Raw genomic sequence first — 19,687 nt, 5'->3', positions numbered from 1 at the left:
TGCTCTATTTTTATGCATTTAGATTTTTATGTATGCAGAAAATCTTATTAATGTGCAGTTTCAAAATTCCAGATTTCAAAGCCTCTAGCTTTGTGATGCTGCCTTAAGCTTACTTTGAATTTTGCTTTCTGGTATTGTATGTGGGTTGTCTGAGCGCCAAAATGAGAATTCTTGTTAAGAGGGAGAACAGTGTAAAGCTACAGATGCTTAAGATGGATCCAACTAAATGAAATATTTCTACTCTCTTTGACAAAAAGAAAGGAAAAAAGATTGGTGGATTATGGAAAACACAGAATACTGAGGATAGAGCAGTAGCAGTCCAAGGCATTTTGCAACAGGAATACATGTTATCAAAGTCTCAATTTATAGCAATATCTATAAAAAAATATTCTCACTCTATTAGATAAAACACTAGAAAAAGTAATTTTATTGCAATGCTTGCTTCACCATGAAAACTTCTAAGTGTGTAAATTAACTAATTCAATATAATTCAATTTACCATGCAAAATCTTGTGTGCCACACTGGGGGATAGGCAGTAATGGTTGTGTTGTATTAAGGGAGAGCTATTACTTATAACGAGCATTTCTATAAAAGTATTTTTTTCCCCGAGATTTTGATTTATGTTAGTTCTTTTCTGGAGGCAATTGAGTCTCTTGTTGACCCTCAGATAATGAATTTACTGTTACGTTGACTTAAAACATAATGCACAACTTAAAGTTGAGAGTTATATTTTATTCGGTGGACAAATCTGAGGTCTTAAGCCTGGGACACAGCATCTCAGATAACTCTGAGAGACTGCTCCGAAGAGACAAGGGGGGAGCCAGGATAAATAGGAGTTTTTGCAACAGGGACCAGGTAGGTGGAACATCAAAATATTACTGTTAATAAAAGAAAACCAGATATCTCGAGTTAAAGAATTTAGTGCTTTTCTATGTATGGGAAGATGCAAGAGTCTCGGCTCACTGAAATAATTCCTTTGATAGGCACCTCGGCTATTTGGGCTAGTATCCTGAGTTCCCTCAGGTGCATCATTGGTGGTGGCTGTAGCAGCTGACTGCTAGATGGGCTTGGCAGTGGACAGCCCTGTTTGTCTCCATCCTGACTTCCTTCAGGGCTCACCCCCAGGAGGCTGTAATATAGTGGCTTGATGGCTGCAACATCCTTTGTTTACTGATTTGGCAGGCAATATTTTAGTTCTCAGTTATGTCACTCCTAAATTTAATACATATCTGTAATGATAGATATTTAGAAACTGCAGATTTAACATTCACAGTTTTGATTACTTTCAAACAACTCTGAAGGTCCTTTGCATGTACAAGTTTATACTTGTGCTGAGACATACATTTTAATTGAGGGTGTTGGGATGTTGAGTGAGTCACTCACTTATTCTCTTATTCACTGAATAAGTCAAATATTTGTTGTGCATTTACTATATGCCAGCCTATCACCTAAAAGGTCTAGCCAGCCCCATATATATTTCAATATTGCTTTTTGGGTTTCTAGTTTCTTTGTCCAGTAACTCATTACTGTGATATTAGCAAATTCAGAGTTAAGACAGTTTTAAGGATATACTATATGTTCTCTCATATAATTTTTATCTTTAAAAGGATATTTAACATGGAAGGGTCATTGTGACTAGGTTTGATGAATCAGGTCAGATATACTTTTCTACTTTGATTGATTCTCTAATTATTTGACTGATATCACATACCTCTTGGTTTATTTTTCCCAGCACCCAGAATACCATCTTTTGTGTTAATTTGAATAAAATTAAATTAAATTCTGTTTAAACGTGTGAATTCATTAGCTCTGTAATTTCTCTGTTGGTGTAGCAAATTTGCTATCGTGTATGTGCTTATAAACATAAAATTTGCTACAATTTATTATAAAAATTTCTTAAATTTTAGAAATTTGAGACCAGAACATCAAATACTACAATGATCTATGAATTTGATGTATATTCAGAATTGGTAAGAGTGTATGAGGTGGTATGTGTGACCTCTTAGGTATTAAAATCAGCTGACCAACTCTGATAGCAATTGATAGGTTGAAATAAATTTGTTATTTGAAGCAGTGACACTTCCTGTATTGTTAGATATTTCCTTGACAAAAGTTAAGTCTATTAATTTTCAAGGAACAGTGCATTTAAATTTGTATTCTGCACTCTGAGTAGTACAAAAAATCCTGTTGAATGGAAATAAGATTCTAACTTCAAAAATGGCCTTTAAAATGCCTTAGTTTCCTAATCTAAGATGATTACTTGTTTTATTGTTGTAACATTTCTAAAATTAGGGAGCATCTTGGAACTGATATGTGTGGGGTTTTTTTTAACATCTTTATTGAAGTATAATTGCTTTACTTAATTTGTGTGTGTTAATTTCTGCTTTATAACAAAGTGAATCAGCTATACATATACATATATCCCCATATCTCCTCCCTCTTGCGTCTCCCTCCCACCCTCCCTATCCCACCTTTCTAGGTTTTCACAAAGCACTGAGCTGATCTCCCTGTGCTATGTGGCTGCTTCCCACTAGCTATCTATTTTACATTTGGTAGTGTATGATATGTGTTTTTTAATGGTGCTTTCTTTTTTTCTTCTTTCCTCTCCTCTGAAAAGTTATTACTAAATTGTTAAATCATGTCTATAAATAATGGCATATTAAAATGGATGAATAATGTAAATCAAATGGAATATGAGAGGATCAGTTTTTGTTTCATTTCAATTTCATGTAAGATATGTAATTGAAAAGGTAAATTAAGCAACTATACCTACGGATTTTTCAAATTAATGAAATTTCACTAGCATTTCTAATGTCCCAAGATTTTTGTAAACTACAGAATTCTAGTAGTGTAATCACGTCACTATAGTCTCCACTCACACACTGGATTTTATGAAAACGTGTTAAAAACTACATGTTGAAAATATTTATTACCGACTTTATTCAACAGGGGTGTATTGGGAACAAGGTGTTTTGTTTATACCATAGCATAATTCCTGGTACTCTGCAGGCATGCAGTAAATATTTGTGGAATGATTGACTAAAACAATGAATGCTTAATATATTTCAAAATTAGCTAAAGGTTTCTCTAAAAATCCCTACTAGGGTATATGATTAAATTCTATGAATATATTGATACTTAACAGTGACAAAAACAGAAAGACATGTAGCAAACAGACATGTAGGTCATCAGATTGAATCAGAAATCTGACTCCCATTGTTTAAAGAAAATAACTAGTAGAAGCTATTGAAAAATTGTATGTGTAGATATTGAATATGTGCAATTATATGCAATATTGTGACTATATATTGAAAAAATGTGTATTTAGAGATATTGATAATTTAACCAAAATGAATGACCTTTTGAACATGGCACTTACATCCAGTTTCTTCTGAAAATCTTTGTAATATAACTTATTTTCATAAAATTATATGATTTATAAATAATAGCAAAAATGAACCTGAATAATTAATCTATTTAAGTGATTTTTTAAATTATACATGTTACTTTAGGTTCTTAGATGTATAATGCGTTTGTGATACCCCTGACATTTGCTAAAAATTTGGGGAGATATAGATCAATTTTCAAAGAAAAATTAGTTTTAATTTACTTAAATACATGTGTGCATTTGTAAGTAAAGCAGCTGTGTAAGAATGTAACTTTCCTTAATTTCTTCTAAGTCAAATTTATTTCCATTTTGAACCTGCTCAAGTGGAGTACTTTTCATCTCCATCACTTTGGGGTTGCTTAAGACACGTCCCACAGTTATTTCCTCTCTGGGGTCTTACTCTCTCCCAAACCCTTCCTGAATAGAATACAGGGTCTGTCTTTCTCTCAAGATACTAATTTTTCTATAGCTTTCCTACACTGTTGGAGAAAAAGAGAGCCTTTAAGACAAACCTTTCTCTCTGACTTTGAGGGACCATATTCTTTTTTTTTTTTTAATTGAAGTATAGCTGATTTACAATGTTGTGTTAGTTTCTGGTGTACAGCAAAGTGATTCAGTGATATATGTACATATATATGCGTATATATATTCCTTTTCATATTCTTCTCCATTACAGGTTATTACAGGATATTGAATATAATTTCCTCTGCTATACAGTAAGACCTTGTTGTTTATCTATTTTATACATAGTAGTTTGTATCTGTTAATCCCAAACTCCTAATTTATCCCCTCTCCCCTTCCCCTTTGATAACCATAAGTTTGTTTTCTATGTTTGTGAGCCTGTTTCTGTTTTGTAAATAACTTCATTTGTATCATATTTTAGGTTCCACATATAAGTGATATCATATGATATTTGCCAGGGACCATATTCGTATTACTTCCCTCCATGTCTGTCTCCTCTCCCCAGCCTGATAGATTATTTCTTGTCTCTTCTCATGTCCTTTGCTCTTCCCCAAGTACTTCCTCCAAACATTTTGTCTACTTCAGTAATACTTTCAGCTCCTCTAAGATCTTAAGTTTTAGAAGCCAACATTAAAGAGAACTCTTTGTCCATGCTTTTCATCCTTTTACATCACTCCTCTAAAGCATTTAGCACAGAATATCCTAACTACTTATGACAAAAATCAGCATTTTCTGAAAAAAGGAGGAGAATTTACTAGATCAAATGCTCTCCCACCACATAGGTACTGATATTTTATTTTATGGGGACACGTCATCTTCAGTTTGTGAGTATTTGGTAAATATCCAGTGATAGTAGTGTCAACCCCCCAAATTTTGGGAATTTTCATATAAAATAAGGGCATCCTGAGGCATTTTTTGTTTGTTTGTTTGTCAAATTAAGATAGAAGGTAAGGATCTTTAGAGAGAAATCTCTCCTGTGATGTTTTGGAGAATGATAAAGTAGGACTATTTAATAGTGAGACTTAATTCATTTAAAAAAATTTTAAATGGGAAGTTTTTAAGTGCTGAAGACCAGAGGAAACTTATGAATAATACATAGTAACTATTACCTCTTGCATTTTTAGCTGTAAAATTGAGACAGGAAAGTAATTCACTTCAAAATCACAGCCTGTTAGTGGCAGAGTTCAGAACTGACTCTGACTCCTGTTTTAACACTCATCTTATATCAGGATTCTGCTAGGTGCCTGGTACTATTCTAGGCATGTAACATGTATACCTAAAATGAAATAAAATAAACATTTTCTAGCGGTTTTTTATTTTTTTCCCCTTAGGGATTCCAGATTAATCTTGGCTGCTTTTAACTGTATTAGGACTTTGAAACAGGGAAAATGTAAAGGTTCTTTACAAGGATTGTGTAGGTTAGCCTTGCAAATATTTCCTAGAATCACCTCGGCAGACATCAGTAATGAATAAGATATATGTGAGTAGCTGTGTGTATTCTTTCTCTCTCTCCACCTAAAGCATATCCTGTTTGCTAAATATCTTGGACTCTTCACTCCCATTTGTTTGCTTGTTTGTTTTTTTTTTTGGGGACACCATAATTTCCACATACACATGTACTTGTGTATTTACAACATATAATAGCGATAATAAAAGCTATAGTAATAATAGCCAACATTTATTGAGTGCTTGCTATGTGCCTGGTACTTTCTAGGCACTTTACATGTATTAAATCACTGAATCCTTTAAAACAAACTCACATCCCCAATTTATAGTTGAGGAAATTGAGGCATAAAGAAGTAACTTGTCCAATGGCAAAAACTAGTAAATGGCAGAGGGATGATCACACCCAGGCAGTCTGTGGGCTTAGTCGCTTCTCTCTGAACGTAGGAGTGTCATATAAGAGCTCTGTGTTCTCCTTGTACATCATGAGGTTTTGACAGCAGGTCAGAGGGAGAAAGAACTTCTACAAACTAAGTTTAATGTCTCTGGGATCATTTCACTAATTTGTGTGTAGTATGGCACCCACTGCCATATTTTTAAGACTTTTCATATTGGAAGAGGTAAAGTGATGTGAGGTATTGTAGAAAACTGATATTATAATCCCTAGTTTTACTTCACCATGTTGTCCCTTACAAATGCCTCTTCACTTGTGTGTTAAGGGGGCTTGGCAGAACATGTGAGACATAACAAATATTTTAAAATATTTCCCCAAATTAGATCACTGTCATATCTAAGTTAATGATTGTTTTATTGTATTTACCATTGGAGCTTTTCAGAGCTGTTAGCTGTCACTCACATTATAGAATGATGGGACTTGTTTGTTGAATCGCTACCAGGTGAGATTTCCCTGATTGATAACACAGATGCTGGACTCAGCATTTCTCCTCCCCAAAGCTAGGCTACTCCCTGGAGGTCATTTCTTTGTGTGGACTTTCTGTAATTCATTTGCCCAGAGTATACTTTTCCATGGACATAGTTCACTCTTTGTTGATCAGAGTTGTAAAGTATTTGCTGTCTGCCTGGGTTTTGCAAATTATCTGGGGCAAAGGATTAAAGTATAAACATCAGGTCGTTGGCCTTCAACGTGATGAATGGCCTGATGTTATAATTTAAAAAATCTTTAAATGAATTCATTCTTTAATATATTGAAGGATTTCTACAGGATGATTTTTGTATGCAAAAGAAATTCACTATGGTCAGAGATGATTCTAAAGTTTAAGGGGTAGGATAGTTCTATATATTAAAATTTTAAAGTACTATGAATGAATAGAAGTGCTTTTTGCTCGTATCTTTATTTAGCACTCATGGCTGAATGCCTTATATTATAGATTTTTTTGTGGCTTGCCTTGGCTTTTTAATTTGTAAAATCCTTGGGAGAAATTACTGTGCATATTGATATTTTTGTGCTTATCATAAAGCACCAATATTGTTTCTAATACAATGTATATTCTCAAGAAAGATTTTGAATTAATTATTTGTCCAAATTAAATACAACTGTAAATCTAGCTCATTATTTGCACAAGAATATTCAAATTGTAGGGTCAAGATATATAGGTATGGTCACCAAGGTAGATATTGTGTCATTAAATCAGAGAGTGTATGTGACTAACCAATAATTGTTCATGAGAATAACCAAGTGATATTGCACAGAAATATCCATTTGCAACTCAGTGGGACTGCAGATAAGTAAAAGTAGAAATTTATTATCTTTTCTATCAAGGTAAACCTGGTTTTGATTGTCACATATATGTATAATCTATCAACAATTAATGAATTCTCACCATATATTTAGCTCTATTAAGTACTGTTGGTGACATTTCTACCAGGATGTCTAACGGATATTTCAAACTTAACAAGGCCAAACAGAACTATCAATTACCTTCCTTAAACCTGTATGTCTTCTCCCACCTTCTTCTCCCCGATCTGTCCCCCAAACCCTCCCCATCTCCACAAATGGCTCCAGCATTCTTCAGTTCTTGAGGTCAAAACCTACAAGTCATAGGGTCTTTTTTTCCCCCTCACACCTCACATCCAATTTATCAGTAAGAACTGGTAGCTCTACTCCTCAAATGTATTCAGAATCTGACCACTGGTCACCATTTCCTTTGCTATAATCCTAACCTAAACCACCATCATCTCTTGCTGGGCTACCGTCAAGCCTGCTGGTTTCCCTACCTCCACTCTTGCCCAGTGTGGTCTATTACATCTAGACAGCGATCTTTCTAAAGCTTAGATTAGATCTTGTCATGCTGCTGCTTAAGAATTGACCTATGACTTTGAACAACCACCAGAATAAAGTTCAGGCTCCTTACTGAGGTCTAGAGCGTCAGCTTCTGCCTCTTTCTGGACCTCATCTCCTCCTACTCTCTCCTTGTTCACTGCACTATAGCTATCCTGGCCTACTTTTTGTCCCCTCTTAGGGCCTTTTCACTTATGGTGTCTTTTACTTTGAATGCCCCTTGCCCCCAGCCCTAATCTCACCATGCCCGTCTCGTTGTCATCATTCAGATCTCAACTGAAAGGTCACCTCCTCAGACAAGTCTTCTCTGACATCCTTTGGAAAAACCATAGCCCTTCACTAATCACATTCTCTCTCAGTACCTGATTTTATTATCTTCAACTTATCAGTACATAAAATTAGCTATTTATTTATTTACTTGTTTACTTGCTGTCTTTTCTACTGGAATGTAAGCTCCTTGAGGTCAAGGAATATGTGTGTTTTGCTCAATGGTGAATCTCCAGCACCTAGAGTAGAGGCTGGCACATAGTAGGTCATCAACAAATTTGTTGATGAGCTTGCTAACTGGCCTTTATATTCTTTTCTGTAAAACAAAAGACATGGAACCAGTTATCTATAAGGACTTTTCTAGTCCTAAGATTTTGCTTTAGTCTCTTAAAACTGTATTGGTCTGAATAATGAGGATAACAAAATGTCCAGGTTGAACCCATACTCTAAGACCTAGATTAAGTCACACCTCTGACCACCCTGCCCTACAGAACTTTCTGTGACCTTTCCTATGTGGACAATTTCAGAGTCTCTAAAGGCCAGTCTACAGTTAGCCATATGCTGTTTTGCCTTCTTAAAGTGCTCTTGCATGTATGTCTATAGGTGCAAGTTCATTTGAACACGCTCAAGGTAAGAGCCTGTGCTGGTTCCAACCTGCTTTTCCTAAAATTCACTGAGTGCCAATATGTGCCAGGCACTGTTTACACTTGACATGCATTAACTAATTTAATCCTCATAGTGATCCCATGAATTAACATTACCCCAATTTGGAGGAGAAAAAATCAAGGCACAGAGAGTTGGAGTTACTTGCCCAATTCCACATAGCCAGTAGTGGGGCTGGCATTTAAACTTGGGAAGTCTGTTCCCAAGTCTGCTCTTAATCAACACATGATAATGCCTCATACAGTACCTGGCATAGACACTAGAAATAGGTGGGAAATATAGCAGACACTAGATATTCATTTGAATGAACTGAATGAATGAATAACAAAGAGAAAAATATGTGCAGTAACAGTTCTATGCAGTGCCTGTATTATCTCATCCAGAAAACTCCCAAATAATTATTACTGAAAGGATGTGCGTTACCATGAATACCTTGTTTTCTCTGGTTGCCACCTTTACATGGCTTGCATTTGCATTTATCATTCCAGTCCACCCTGCCTCTGCGTAATCCAGCAGTTTTGTATCTGAGCACCCATTTGTCTCCAAACAAATTCCACAGATGTCTTATCTAACCTACTGGGCTTGAAAGGCAATCGTTAGTACAGCTAAACTGAAAACAACCTCATATCTAATCTTCCTAGGATGAGCAAGACTTTGTGGCTTAGAAGGGCTTTGCTTTCAGAGTTATGAAAGAGTATTCTTTCTACAGGTCTTCTAGAAGTGGAAAAGCAATGATTGAAAAGAATATGAATTAAAATATTTTAAGATAAAGATTTGTATGCCTGTTTTTAACATAGTAAAGTAAAATAATATGAAAGAGTAGATTCTAGCTTTAATTTATTGCCAGATTATCTGAAATTTGAAATATTCATGGATACTTTACTGTCTAATTTCCAATGTGGTTGCCAGTGTCTGTTTTCCTCTTTATCTTGCACTGCCACCTCTACCAACTGCCTATCTTGCTGCTGCAGCCACTGGGATTGTTACAGGAAAGGTAAAAAGCAAGGCCTCTATGACAGAGACCTTATTTTAGGAGAACAAAGAATAAAGCATAAAACACAAAGGGTAGATCCTCATGCCAGCTTCTGCAGCTCAAACTCAAGGAAAAATATTTCTACTGCCAATAGCAATTAATGTAGCTTTGCATATATAATGAAAGATTTTAGGGACTATCAGTGGAGAACAACTGCTGTAATTTTTTGAAAGGCATCATCAATTAGATCTATACATAGATTAGATCTATACCCTCCTGACCCCATGCTGCATGAGTTCATAATTCTTGCTCTGTTGCTCACTAACTGTTGACCTTGGGCAAGTTACTTAACCTCAGTTACTTTAACTCAATCTCAGTTTCTTCATTTGTAAAATAGAGATAATAACAGTGTTGCCCTTATAGCGTTCTTCTGAGGAGGGAATGAGCTCATCTGAGCACTGCTACAACATTGGCACATTGTAGGCACTTTATAAATGTTTGTTAAATAAACTGCTGCATTTTTCTCCTGACACACTCAGCAGTGCTTCAGTACAGTTGATGTACCTCTAATCTAACGTAAAGGCACTTGAGATTTTAGTTAGTATTTGAAGTCTCATCGTGAGTAAACACAAAATTTCTATTATTATTATTTGCAATATTGACAATAAGCCCATGGACTTTCATTAGGCTTTCATGGATATCAAAGAGTTTATGAACACTAGACTAGAAACTGTTTATCTGTTTTTTTACTCATTCATTCACTCAACAAACATTTGTGAATGAATACTCATAAATACTACATGCCAGGAATGTATGTGATTACTTGTGTGTCTCTTAAATTTGCTAGAGATGGATATTTAATAACATTCCTTAGTTTTTTTCCACAATACAATCATTTTGCACATTTTTACTAATTAAATTTAATTAATGGGTTTAACAACTCTACTAGGTGTCTAGTACTGGACTGAGATTTTGTGGAGAATACAATAAATAGGACAAATCTTTACTCTTATAAAACAATTACAATTTAATAAAACCATAAAATTCAAGAGGTATGACTAAGAACTAATAAAAGTAATAGAAATTATCAGAAGAGAGTGAGAAGACTGTAAGACTGGGGGAGAGAAAGTTCTGAGGTGTGCTCTGAAGAGGAGGAGGATTTATATAAATAGAAAGCAGAGGAAAGTCATCATGGTGGGAGACTGCCTAATAAACAGAGACCTGGTCTGGAAATGAGCTTGGTATGCTGGGTAAGATGAAGATGACCTTGCAGCACCTTGCACAATCTTCTCACCCATTATGGTGTTATATATTTTATAGGGTTGCAAAAAATGTTACACTGAATATTACTGTCTTAATAGGGGAACTTATATGTGAAAGAGAAATAAAAGATGATTATGCTACAGAGATCCTTCTTTTATTTGTTCACTCATTTACTCATCCATTTAACAAATATTATTGAACACATGTTATGTGCCAATCATGTGCTATCCACTAGGGATACTGCAGTGATGGAGAAAGATAAAGCCTCTGCTTTCACGGATGTTATAAACTAGTGGAATCAGATTCCTGAACATTTTGAATACCAGGGTAAGGAGCCTGGAATTTATTTAAAATGTAATGGGGAAACATTAAAAGACTTTAAGGAGAGAAAAGTTTTAGGATTAATCAGAGCATATAAGGACTCCATGTATGAACATTAATTAAGAGTTTATTATAATAACTCAGGCATGATTTGGTGAGAGCCTGAACCAGAGTTGTGTCAGGGTTTGGGGGGATAAAGATAAATGTGAGATTTTAAAGAATGGATCAAAATTATTTAGGGACAGATTGGATACTTGAGGTTGAGGAGAAGGAGGCATTAAAATTACTATAAGGTTATAAAAATGAGTGACATGGAGAATTAGGGAATAATAAGTCAAATGGGTAAATTTGGAAGAAAATTAAATGAGGGTTGTGATGGGAAGATGACAAATTGATTTTGAACATACATACTGAGCTTATGTCAAGTGGATTTTAAGGGGAGGAATAGATCTCCAAGTGTTTTGACAGTGACTGTAGTAAGAAATGCATTTTACATAATGAACTAATGACATATATAGCAAACATTTCACAAGATGATATTTATCCTACTATATATAATGTACTCTTATCATTTCTGTTCATTTTATTTTACCTAAAAATACTGGTCATGGCACGAAATTTATTTTGTGACCCTGTTTGAAAAACTGTTCTAAAGATAGTTGAAAATAAGAATCTTATTTTAGTTGATGGGTTGTAGAGCCTTTTGGCAATAAGGAGCAAGCTAATATAGATTTTGGATTGTGCCATCAGGCATTAGGAAATAATTTCAAGTTCACAGGGTATAGAAATCCTTCTTAGATGATCATGGCTACAGATGGAGAGACTCCAACATATGCACAAGTTGGTTAGATGTACCCCAGTGTGTGGATAGCAAAGAATATTAAAAATAAAATGCAATCTAATCATTTTTTTTTGCTATAAAGACATTTTTTAATTTTAAAAAAAGGATATCTGTATTAATGTCTGACTACACCAGATTTTTCCTACTGAGTAAAATAATATTACTCATACCTTCTCCTCCTCATCCTTGCAGACACATTCCATATTTGATATTTCCCAGAAATGTGCTCAAAATTTTAAGGTATAGTCAAAATGAATCAAAGAACAACCTCTGAATGGACTGATTTAGGTTATTGCAGCTATCAGTTTAATATGGCTAATGAAGAAGCAATAGCACCAGTGTAGTAAGTGACCTTGAGCAAGTTCTCTACAGGTGGTCTTGCGTAACAAGGTGGTTGAATCGTTGGAAAGAGTTTCATATTTGAACTTTTCTAGCACCCCTTTTGTTTACTCACCTAAACTGCATACAAAAGATTATAAATGGGAATTAGTATTGGCTTGGGACTTGGATTTGGGTGGGGAGTGCAGAGAAGTGTCAGCCATATGGCAACAGGTTAAGAATTGAGCAACACTCTGGACAGTGAATGTGGCTGCTGGACCAATGGGATATATCATCAGGCTATGTAAATACATCTCCATATGCCTAATGGCAAGAATGTGTTAGCTTTTTTAGTTGGCCAGGATTGAAGTAAGTCAGCATCTGCTAACATGTTTGCCTCCATGTTATCCCTCTAACCAAACTAATTCCCAGATTGCATTCCGATGAGAAACACAAAATGTGGGAGGACATAACGGTATCAATATCAAGTTGCTCATGGCCTCTTACCACAGGAGTGCAATTGACTCTTGCTCAGTCAAGTTAAACTGACAGTCAGTGAAAGTTTTGAATGGCTTCCATATCCAAAGTATGCACTGGATCACGTGTTACATATAGTGAACATAATAATACATGGGGTATCCCTTCAAAGACCTTATTATATATTATATTGGGCATGTAGGATATAAATTGCAGCATTTCAATTGTAAGGAAACACTGATCTAACAACCTTAATGATCCAAAAAGGAAAAAGAGAAAAATAAGTTTCTGAACAACCAAATAGATATTCCAAAGTTCAAGCACCAAAGTTCAGGCCTTACAGGCTATTTACAAGGGTCAATTAACCTCTATCCTAGTGGGATACGACCTACATGGTGAGAGTTGAAGAACCATGGAACCTCTGCCTCAGGTTCTGCTCTTCACTTGGTTTCCTATCTGAGATTCCACTCAGGAATTAACCAACAGAACAGCAATACTTCTAAAATGCCTTTGTTTCAAAGAAGTTTAGGTGTGGTTTTGTGGAGGAAATAGAGTGCTGAGGAAATTGGGAGCATGGGGTTGAGAAAAAGGAGAGACTTCTAGATTTTGTGGAGTTATAGTTTACTAAGATTGTTGATCTTTAACACCCACCTGAATTTGCCTACAAATTCAGAAATGATAGTTTTGGCACGGGGTGTCCATTAGAGAGGAGGCACACAGAGTAGAGGTGGGGTGCCAGTGGGGGGCTTGGTGAACCTAAGAGAACAGTAATGCTGGGGTGCATCTAAGACATGCATTTGAGGTGTGCAGAGGGGTGTGGAATGGGAGAGAGGGTTTATCATGAGCCCTAATGGGGGGTTGCAGAGGGAGATGAGTGCCACAAATACACTTTCTTACTTTTCAGTTTAGCCCCAGGTAATACGTCTCTCTGTTTAGTGCATGCCCTCTTTTTTTTTATGAATACTTCAACTTTCTCAATTTCCCTCAAATATTCAATTCCAAGTCATTCACTCTTAGCAATCCCTTCCTTATAGAGTAAATAAAAGCCACAATCAGTAAACCCCTTGTCATTGGCTTCTAAATGCTCATCAATGAAAATTTTCTTTCACCCTCAACCTTCTCCAATTGCCCCCCTTCACATCCAGATTTCTTGGAAGAGTTATCTATACTGTAGTTATTTATTCCTCTCCTCCCACCTACTTTTCCAGCCACTCCAGTGTGGTTTTTGAGCTCATCATTCCATCAAACAGCTCTATTAAGGACGTTGGTAATGCTCTTGCAATAGATATTATTTCAATTCTTGTTTACTATCCCTGTCAGTAACATTTGTAACTCTTTAGCAAAATTTTCTTCCCTTACATTCCCTGGTATAACAATGCCTTGACTTGTTTCCTCTTCTCTGGCCATCTGTTATTTGATCTTTGATCTTTCCACTCCATAATGGGCCTCTCCTTGTCTCATGTTACTCTCTTCCCAGCCTATCTCAATCTTGTACTGCTTTATGACTCACAAATAATATTACAAGCTTAGGCCTTGCCTCTGCCCTCTAAACTCTATAACTATCTTGCTTGACATCTCTCTTTTTTTCAGTGTTCTTTTAATTTTTAATATTTTTTATTTATTGAGGTATAGTTGATTTACAATATTATACAAGTTTCAGGTGTACAACATAGTGATTCACAATTTTAAAAAATTGTACTCCATTTATAGTTACTATAAAATATTGACTATATTCCCTGTGCTGTACAATATGTCCTTATAGCTTATTTATTTTATCACATAGTAGTTTGTACCTCTTAATTCCCTATCCCTATCTTGTCCCTCCTCTCTTCCCTCCTGCCACTGGTAACCGTTAGTTTGTTCTCTGTATCTGTCAGTTTCTTTGTTTGTTATATTCACTAGTTTGTTTTATTTTTTAGATTACACATATAAGTGATAGCATACAGTATTTGTCTTTCTCTGTCTGACTTATTTCACTAAGCATAATACCCTCCAGGTCTATCCATGTTGCTGCAAATGGCAACATTTTTTTTTATGGCTGAGTAATATTACATTGTATATGTATACCATATCTTCTTTATTAATTCATCTGTTGATGGACTCTTAGGTTGCTACCATATCTTGGCAATTGTAAATAATGCTGCTATGAACATTGGGGTGCATGTACCTTTTCACATTAGTGTTTTTTTTTTTTTTTTTTATTGGATATACACACAGGAGTGGAATTGCTGGATCATGGTAGTTCTATTTTTAGTTTTTTGAAAGACGTCCATACTGTTTTCCAGTAGCTGCACCCAACAATGTGTAGCCAACAATGTACAAGTATTCCCATTTCTCCACGTTCTTGCCAACATTTGTTTTTTGTGGTCTTTTTGATGACAGCTATTCTGACAGGTGTGAGGTGATATCTCATTGTGGTTTTGATTTGCATTTCCCTGATGATTGGTGATGTTGAGCATCTTTTCATGTGCCTATTGCCCATCTGTATGTATTCTTTGGAAAAATGTCTATTCAGATATTCTGCCCATTTTTTAATTGGGTTTTTTTTTTTATATTGAGTTGTATGAGCTATTTATATACTTTGGATATTAATCCCTCATTGGTCATATCATTTGCAAGTATTTTCTCCCACTCAGTAGGTTGTCTTTTTGTTTTGTTGATAGTTTCCTTTGCTGTGCAAAAGCTTTTAAGTTTAATTAGGCCCACTTCTTTATTTTTGCTTCTGTTTTCTTTGCCTTAGGAGACAGAGTCAAAAAAATATTGCTAAAATTTATGTCAAAGGGTGTTCTGCCTATGTTTTCCTCTAAGAGTTTTATAGTATCTGGTCTTACATTTAGATTTTAATCAATTTTGAGTTTATTTTTGTATACGATGTTAGATGATGTTCTTATTTCATTCTTTTACATGCAGCTGTTCAGTTTTCCCAATACCACTTATTGAAGAGACTGTCTTTTCTCCACTGTACATTCTTGCCTCCTTTGTCATAGATTAATTGACCATGAGTGCATGGGTTTATTCCTGGGCTCTCTACTCTGTTTCATTGATCTGTGTGTCTGTTTTTGTGCCAGTACCATGCTGTTTTGATTACTGTAGCTTTGTAGTATAGTCTGAAGTCTAAGAGTGTGATTCCTCCAGCTCTGTTCTTCTTTCTCAAGATTGTTTTGGCTATTCGGGGTCTTTTGTGGTTCCATACGAATTTTAAAATTATTTTTTCTAGTTTTGTGAAAAATGCCATTGGTATTTTGCCATTGCATTGTCTGTAGATTGTGTTGAGTAGTATGATCATTTTAACAATATTAATTCTTCCAATCCATGAGCATGGTATATCTTTCCATCTGTTTGTGTCATCTTCAGTTTCTTTCATCAGTGTCTTATAGTTTTCCAAGCACAGGTCTTTCACCTCCTTAGGTAAGTTTATTCCTAGATATTTTATTCTTTTTGATGCAATTGTAAATGTGATTGTTTCCTTAATTTCTCTTTCTGGTAGTTCATTGTTAGTGTATAGAAATGCAACAGATTTCTGTATATTAATCTTGTATTCTGCAACTTTACCAAGTTGATTGTTGCGCTCTAGTAGTTTTTTGGGTAGCATTTTAAGGATTTTCTATGTATATAGTATCCTGTTGTCTGCAAACTGTGACAGCTTTACTTCTTACTTTCCAATTTGGATTCCTTATATTTCTTTTTCTTGTCTTTGACATCTCTTCTTAGATGTCTCAAACATGCCTGAAATCAAACATGTCCAAATCATACTAATGATATTCCTACATAGCTCTGGTCTTTGTCCAGTGCTCCTTAGACCTGTGAGTCATGCCACAATCATTGAATTGTACAAGGCAGAAAGCTAGAAATCATCATGACACCTCTACTTTTCTTACCAACCATTTTCAATCCATCCAGTCCTGCTGATTATTTCTCCTTGGAGTTTTGTGCTGGAGAGAACCACCCCCCAGCCCTGGCCCACCTCTCTTTTCTGCCTATCCCTGGCTTTATCCTGTACTATGAAGGGATGTTATTTATGTGCATGTGGAAATTCCACTTATTATATCCCAGCTTATTATATACCACCTTCAAAAGCTGCCTCTTGGCCACTTCTCAGACCTAGGAGTAAATACATCAATAATATGGTCTGCCCATGGAAAGATATACTCATGTAAGGGAACTCTCTGGCCCTAGAAGAGGTTCAGAGCTGTTTGGACTGGGAGTTCCAGGGTTAGGGTGCCTGAATCATGGTCTAGAAGAGGAGGAAGACATACCCTCGGTTTTGTGAGCAGAGCATAGCTGGAAGCAGAACATAGCTGGGGCAGAACATAGCTGGAAGAAGCTGGAGGAGGCCTTCTAAAGAGTGGATTTTATAGAAGGGGATCTCTTTTTTGGGTCCAAGACCAGTACTGCTCCTAAATATCTCTTCAATCTGTCCGTTTCTCTCCATTTCTATACCACTGATATAGGTCAAGATCTCACCATCTGTTGCTGGGACTATTGCATTAATCCCCTGACTAGTCTTCCTAGATATACTCTTGCCTTCTCTAGTCTCTTCCCTACACTGCAACCAGAGTAATTTTCTGAAGCATAAATCAGATTATATCATTGGGCTAATAAAATCATTCAACTTCTCATTGCTTTTAGAATGAAAAACAAATATACTACTGTAGCTAAGATGACATACAAACCATCTACTCTCATATCTCATCTCACATTGTGCTTCCCCTCAACTGTAGCTTTTCTCAGTTTCTTTCATGCTCTTTCTTTTCTCAAGCATTTGCACATTTTGTCCCCTGTGCCTGGAAGGCTATTTTCTTTCATCTTTCTTTATGCCCATTTTAAAAATTCTCAGTTTAAAACTCACATCCCTGGGAAAGCCCTCTCAGACTTCCAGGCACATGGTATTATTAAATAAATATGGCTTGAATCAAGAACACTGTTTTATCACTAAATATTTGGGTGGTCTACTGACTTTGTCAGTCATCTTAGATGAACTATTTCCCCATAGAAGTTTTGTAGCTTTTTACCAGAACAATACATTTCTTTGGGGTTTATAATATTAAAATGACCAATCTCATCCTTAGCTTTGCCTGCAAATCCAAATAATTGCAAATTCTGCTTTTTTTTTTTTCTGATTGCCAGCCTGCCTTTCTTTTCTTTCTTACTCCTACAGGAAATTTCATTGTCTTTTAAATTCAGGTCTAACTCTTTGCTTTCTGCATTTTGGTATTTTATCAAACATTTAGAAATCACACATATTCTTACCCTCCTTACTTCCCTCAGCCCTCTACCTACTCATTCCATTTCTTCAGGCAAAGTTCCTTCATAGGCAAAAATGAACCCAGAGAATGCAAATTTGAAGGTTTACAGTCTGTTGAGTTGCATAGTTACCTGAAGAGGTTAGAGCCCACACATTTATGGACAAGATTGCCCTTTAATTTAGAGCTTCTCCTCTGATACTTCTTTATCACCTCAGGAGTACTTTGTGTTCTACATGCACAGCACTTTACAATGTTACAGTGTAATTATCTTTCTATGGTTCTATCTTCCCTATTAAACTGTGAGCTTCAAGACCTAGGGAGGTCTTCAAGAACTTCAAAGTCAGGGACTGTATCTTATTAATCTCTTGTATCCTCATAGCCTAGGAAATGCGTGGCATTTAGTGAGCATTCAATACATTTTGAGCATTTAGTGAGCATTTGATACATTTCTTTCACATGAATGAAAGACTAGGTGGTACTACTTAAAATAATAAGCAATAAAATAAGTCTGAAACATTATTTTCAGAATTGTGCCCTGTCAGCAAGAACACTGGTGTTCCTAAATAAATAATGGGTTTGTTGATGCTAGGACAATGTTTGCTTTTAGATACCATGCTTCTCGACGTGCAATTTTTGCCAATTTTCCATGTAATAACAAAGAGAAATTTGAACTCATCAATAACAGCATTTGCCTTCAAGACATTAAATGCTGAGAGGCCAATTTATATAATTTTAATGAATGAATGAATACCTAATGTAATTATAAAAATTAAAATTGAAATAGTAATTGTATATATTTCATCTAATAATTTAAGCTACACGTATTAAATATACTGCATATCTCACAACTGTGAATCAAAAGTATTTTGGAAAGAAATTGCCATTGTCAACATCATACGTTACTGAAATTACTTCTTTATGCTATTTGAATGCATATTTTTATAGCAACATATTATTATCAAATAGCTATTTTTGCAAACAGAAACTTCAAATCTATAAATACTATTCTAATAAAAGAATTTTGTTCTTTTCAATGTCCACATCACGAAAAACTAATTTTGAACAATTCATTACTTATATGTGCAATAATTATATTTAAAATCATTTAAAAAATATTTACATTGTATAGTTTATTATAATTAGGCTAGAGATGAATTTCTCTTTAAAAAAGATTAGGCCAATTATTTATTTGATATATTTCTTAAAAGTTACAAGTTTTTTTGGATCAAATAATTCATTTCTTGATGTTAACCCATATATAGATGCTTAAAAAGGTGACAAGAATTTCAAGACTTAAATTTCATGGCTCAGTTGGGTGGCCAGCCAGAGAAGTTTCAGCTAAAGTCCAACACTGTAAGATTACAAAACATCTGATTAATTTTAAGCTTCAGAAAACATGAAGGAGAAAACAATTTTTATCCTTTAATGAAAACTTCCTAAATTTGATCCACTGACGTTTTAACATAAGAATATTTTAGCTACACAACCTTTGTTGTTTTACAAGAGGTTAAAAATAGTTCCATTTTGTACCTTTAAACTAATCTCCTTTTTAGGTAGTAAGTCTCTTGAATTATTTTTGAAAAAAAATATAGAATATGAAGAGACTAAGCACTATTAAACTCTCAGCAGTGTATTAATTTCTGTTTGATGTCCATCTGTAGCTACTATTATGAGATAGGCGTTACTAGTATTAATTTCAATTTCTATATTTATAGACTATTTGTT

This window comes from Balaenoptera physalus (assembly GCF_965194825.1).
Source record: "Balaenoptera physalus genome assembly, chromosome: 5".
In the NCBI taxonomy this organism is placed as follows: domain Eukaryota; kingdom Metazoa; phylum Chordata; class Mammalia; order Artiodactyla; family Balaenopteridae; genus Balaenoptera; species Balaenoptera physalus.
Note: the sequence above shows the minus strand (reverse complement) of the source record.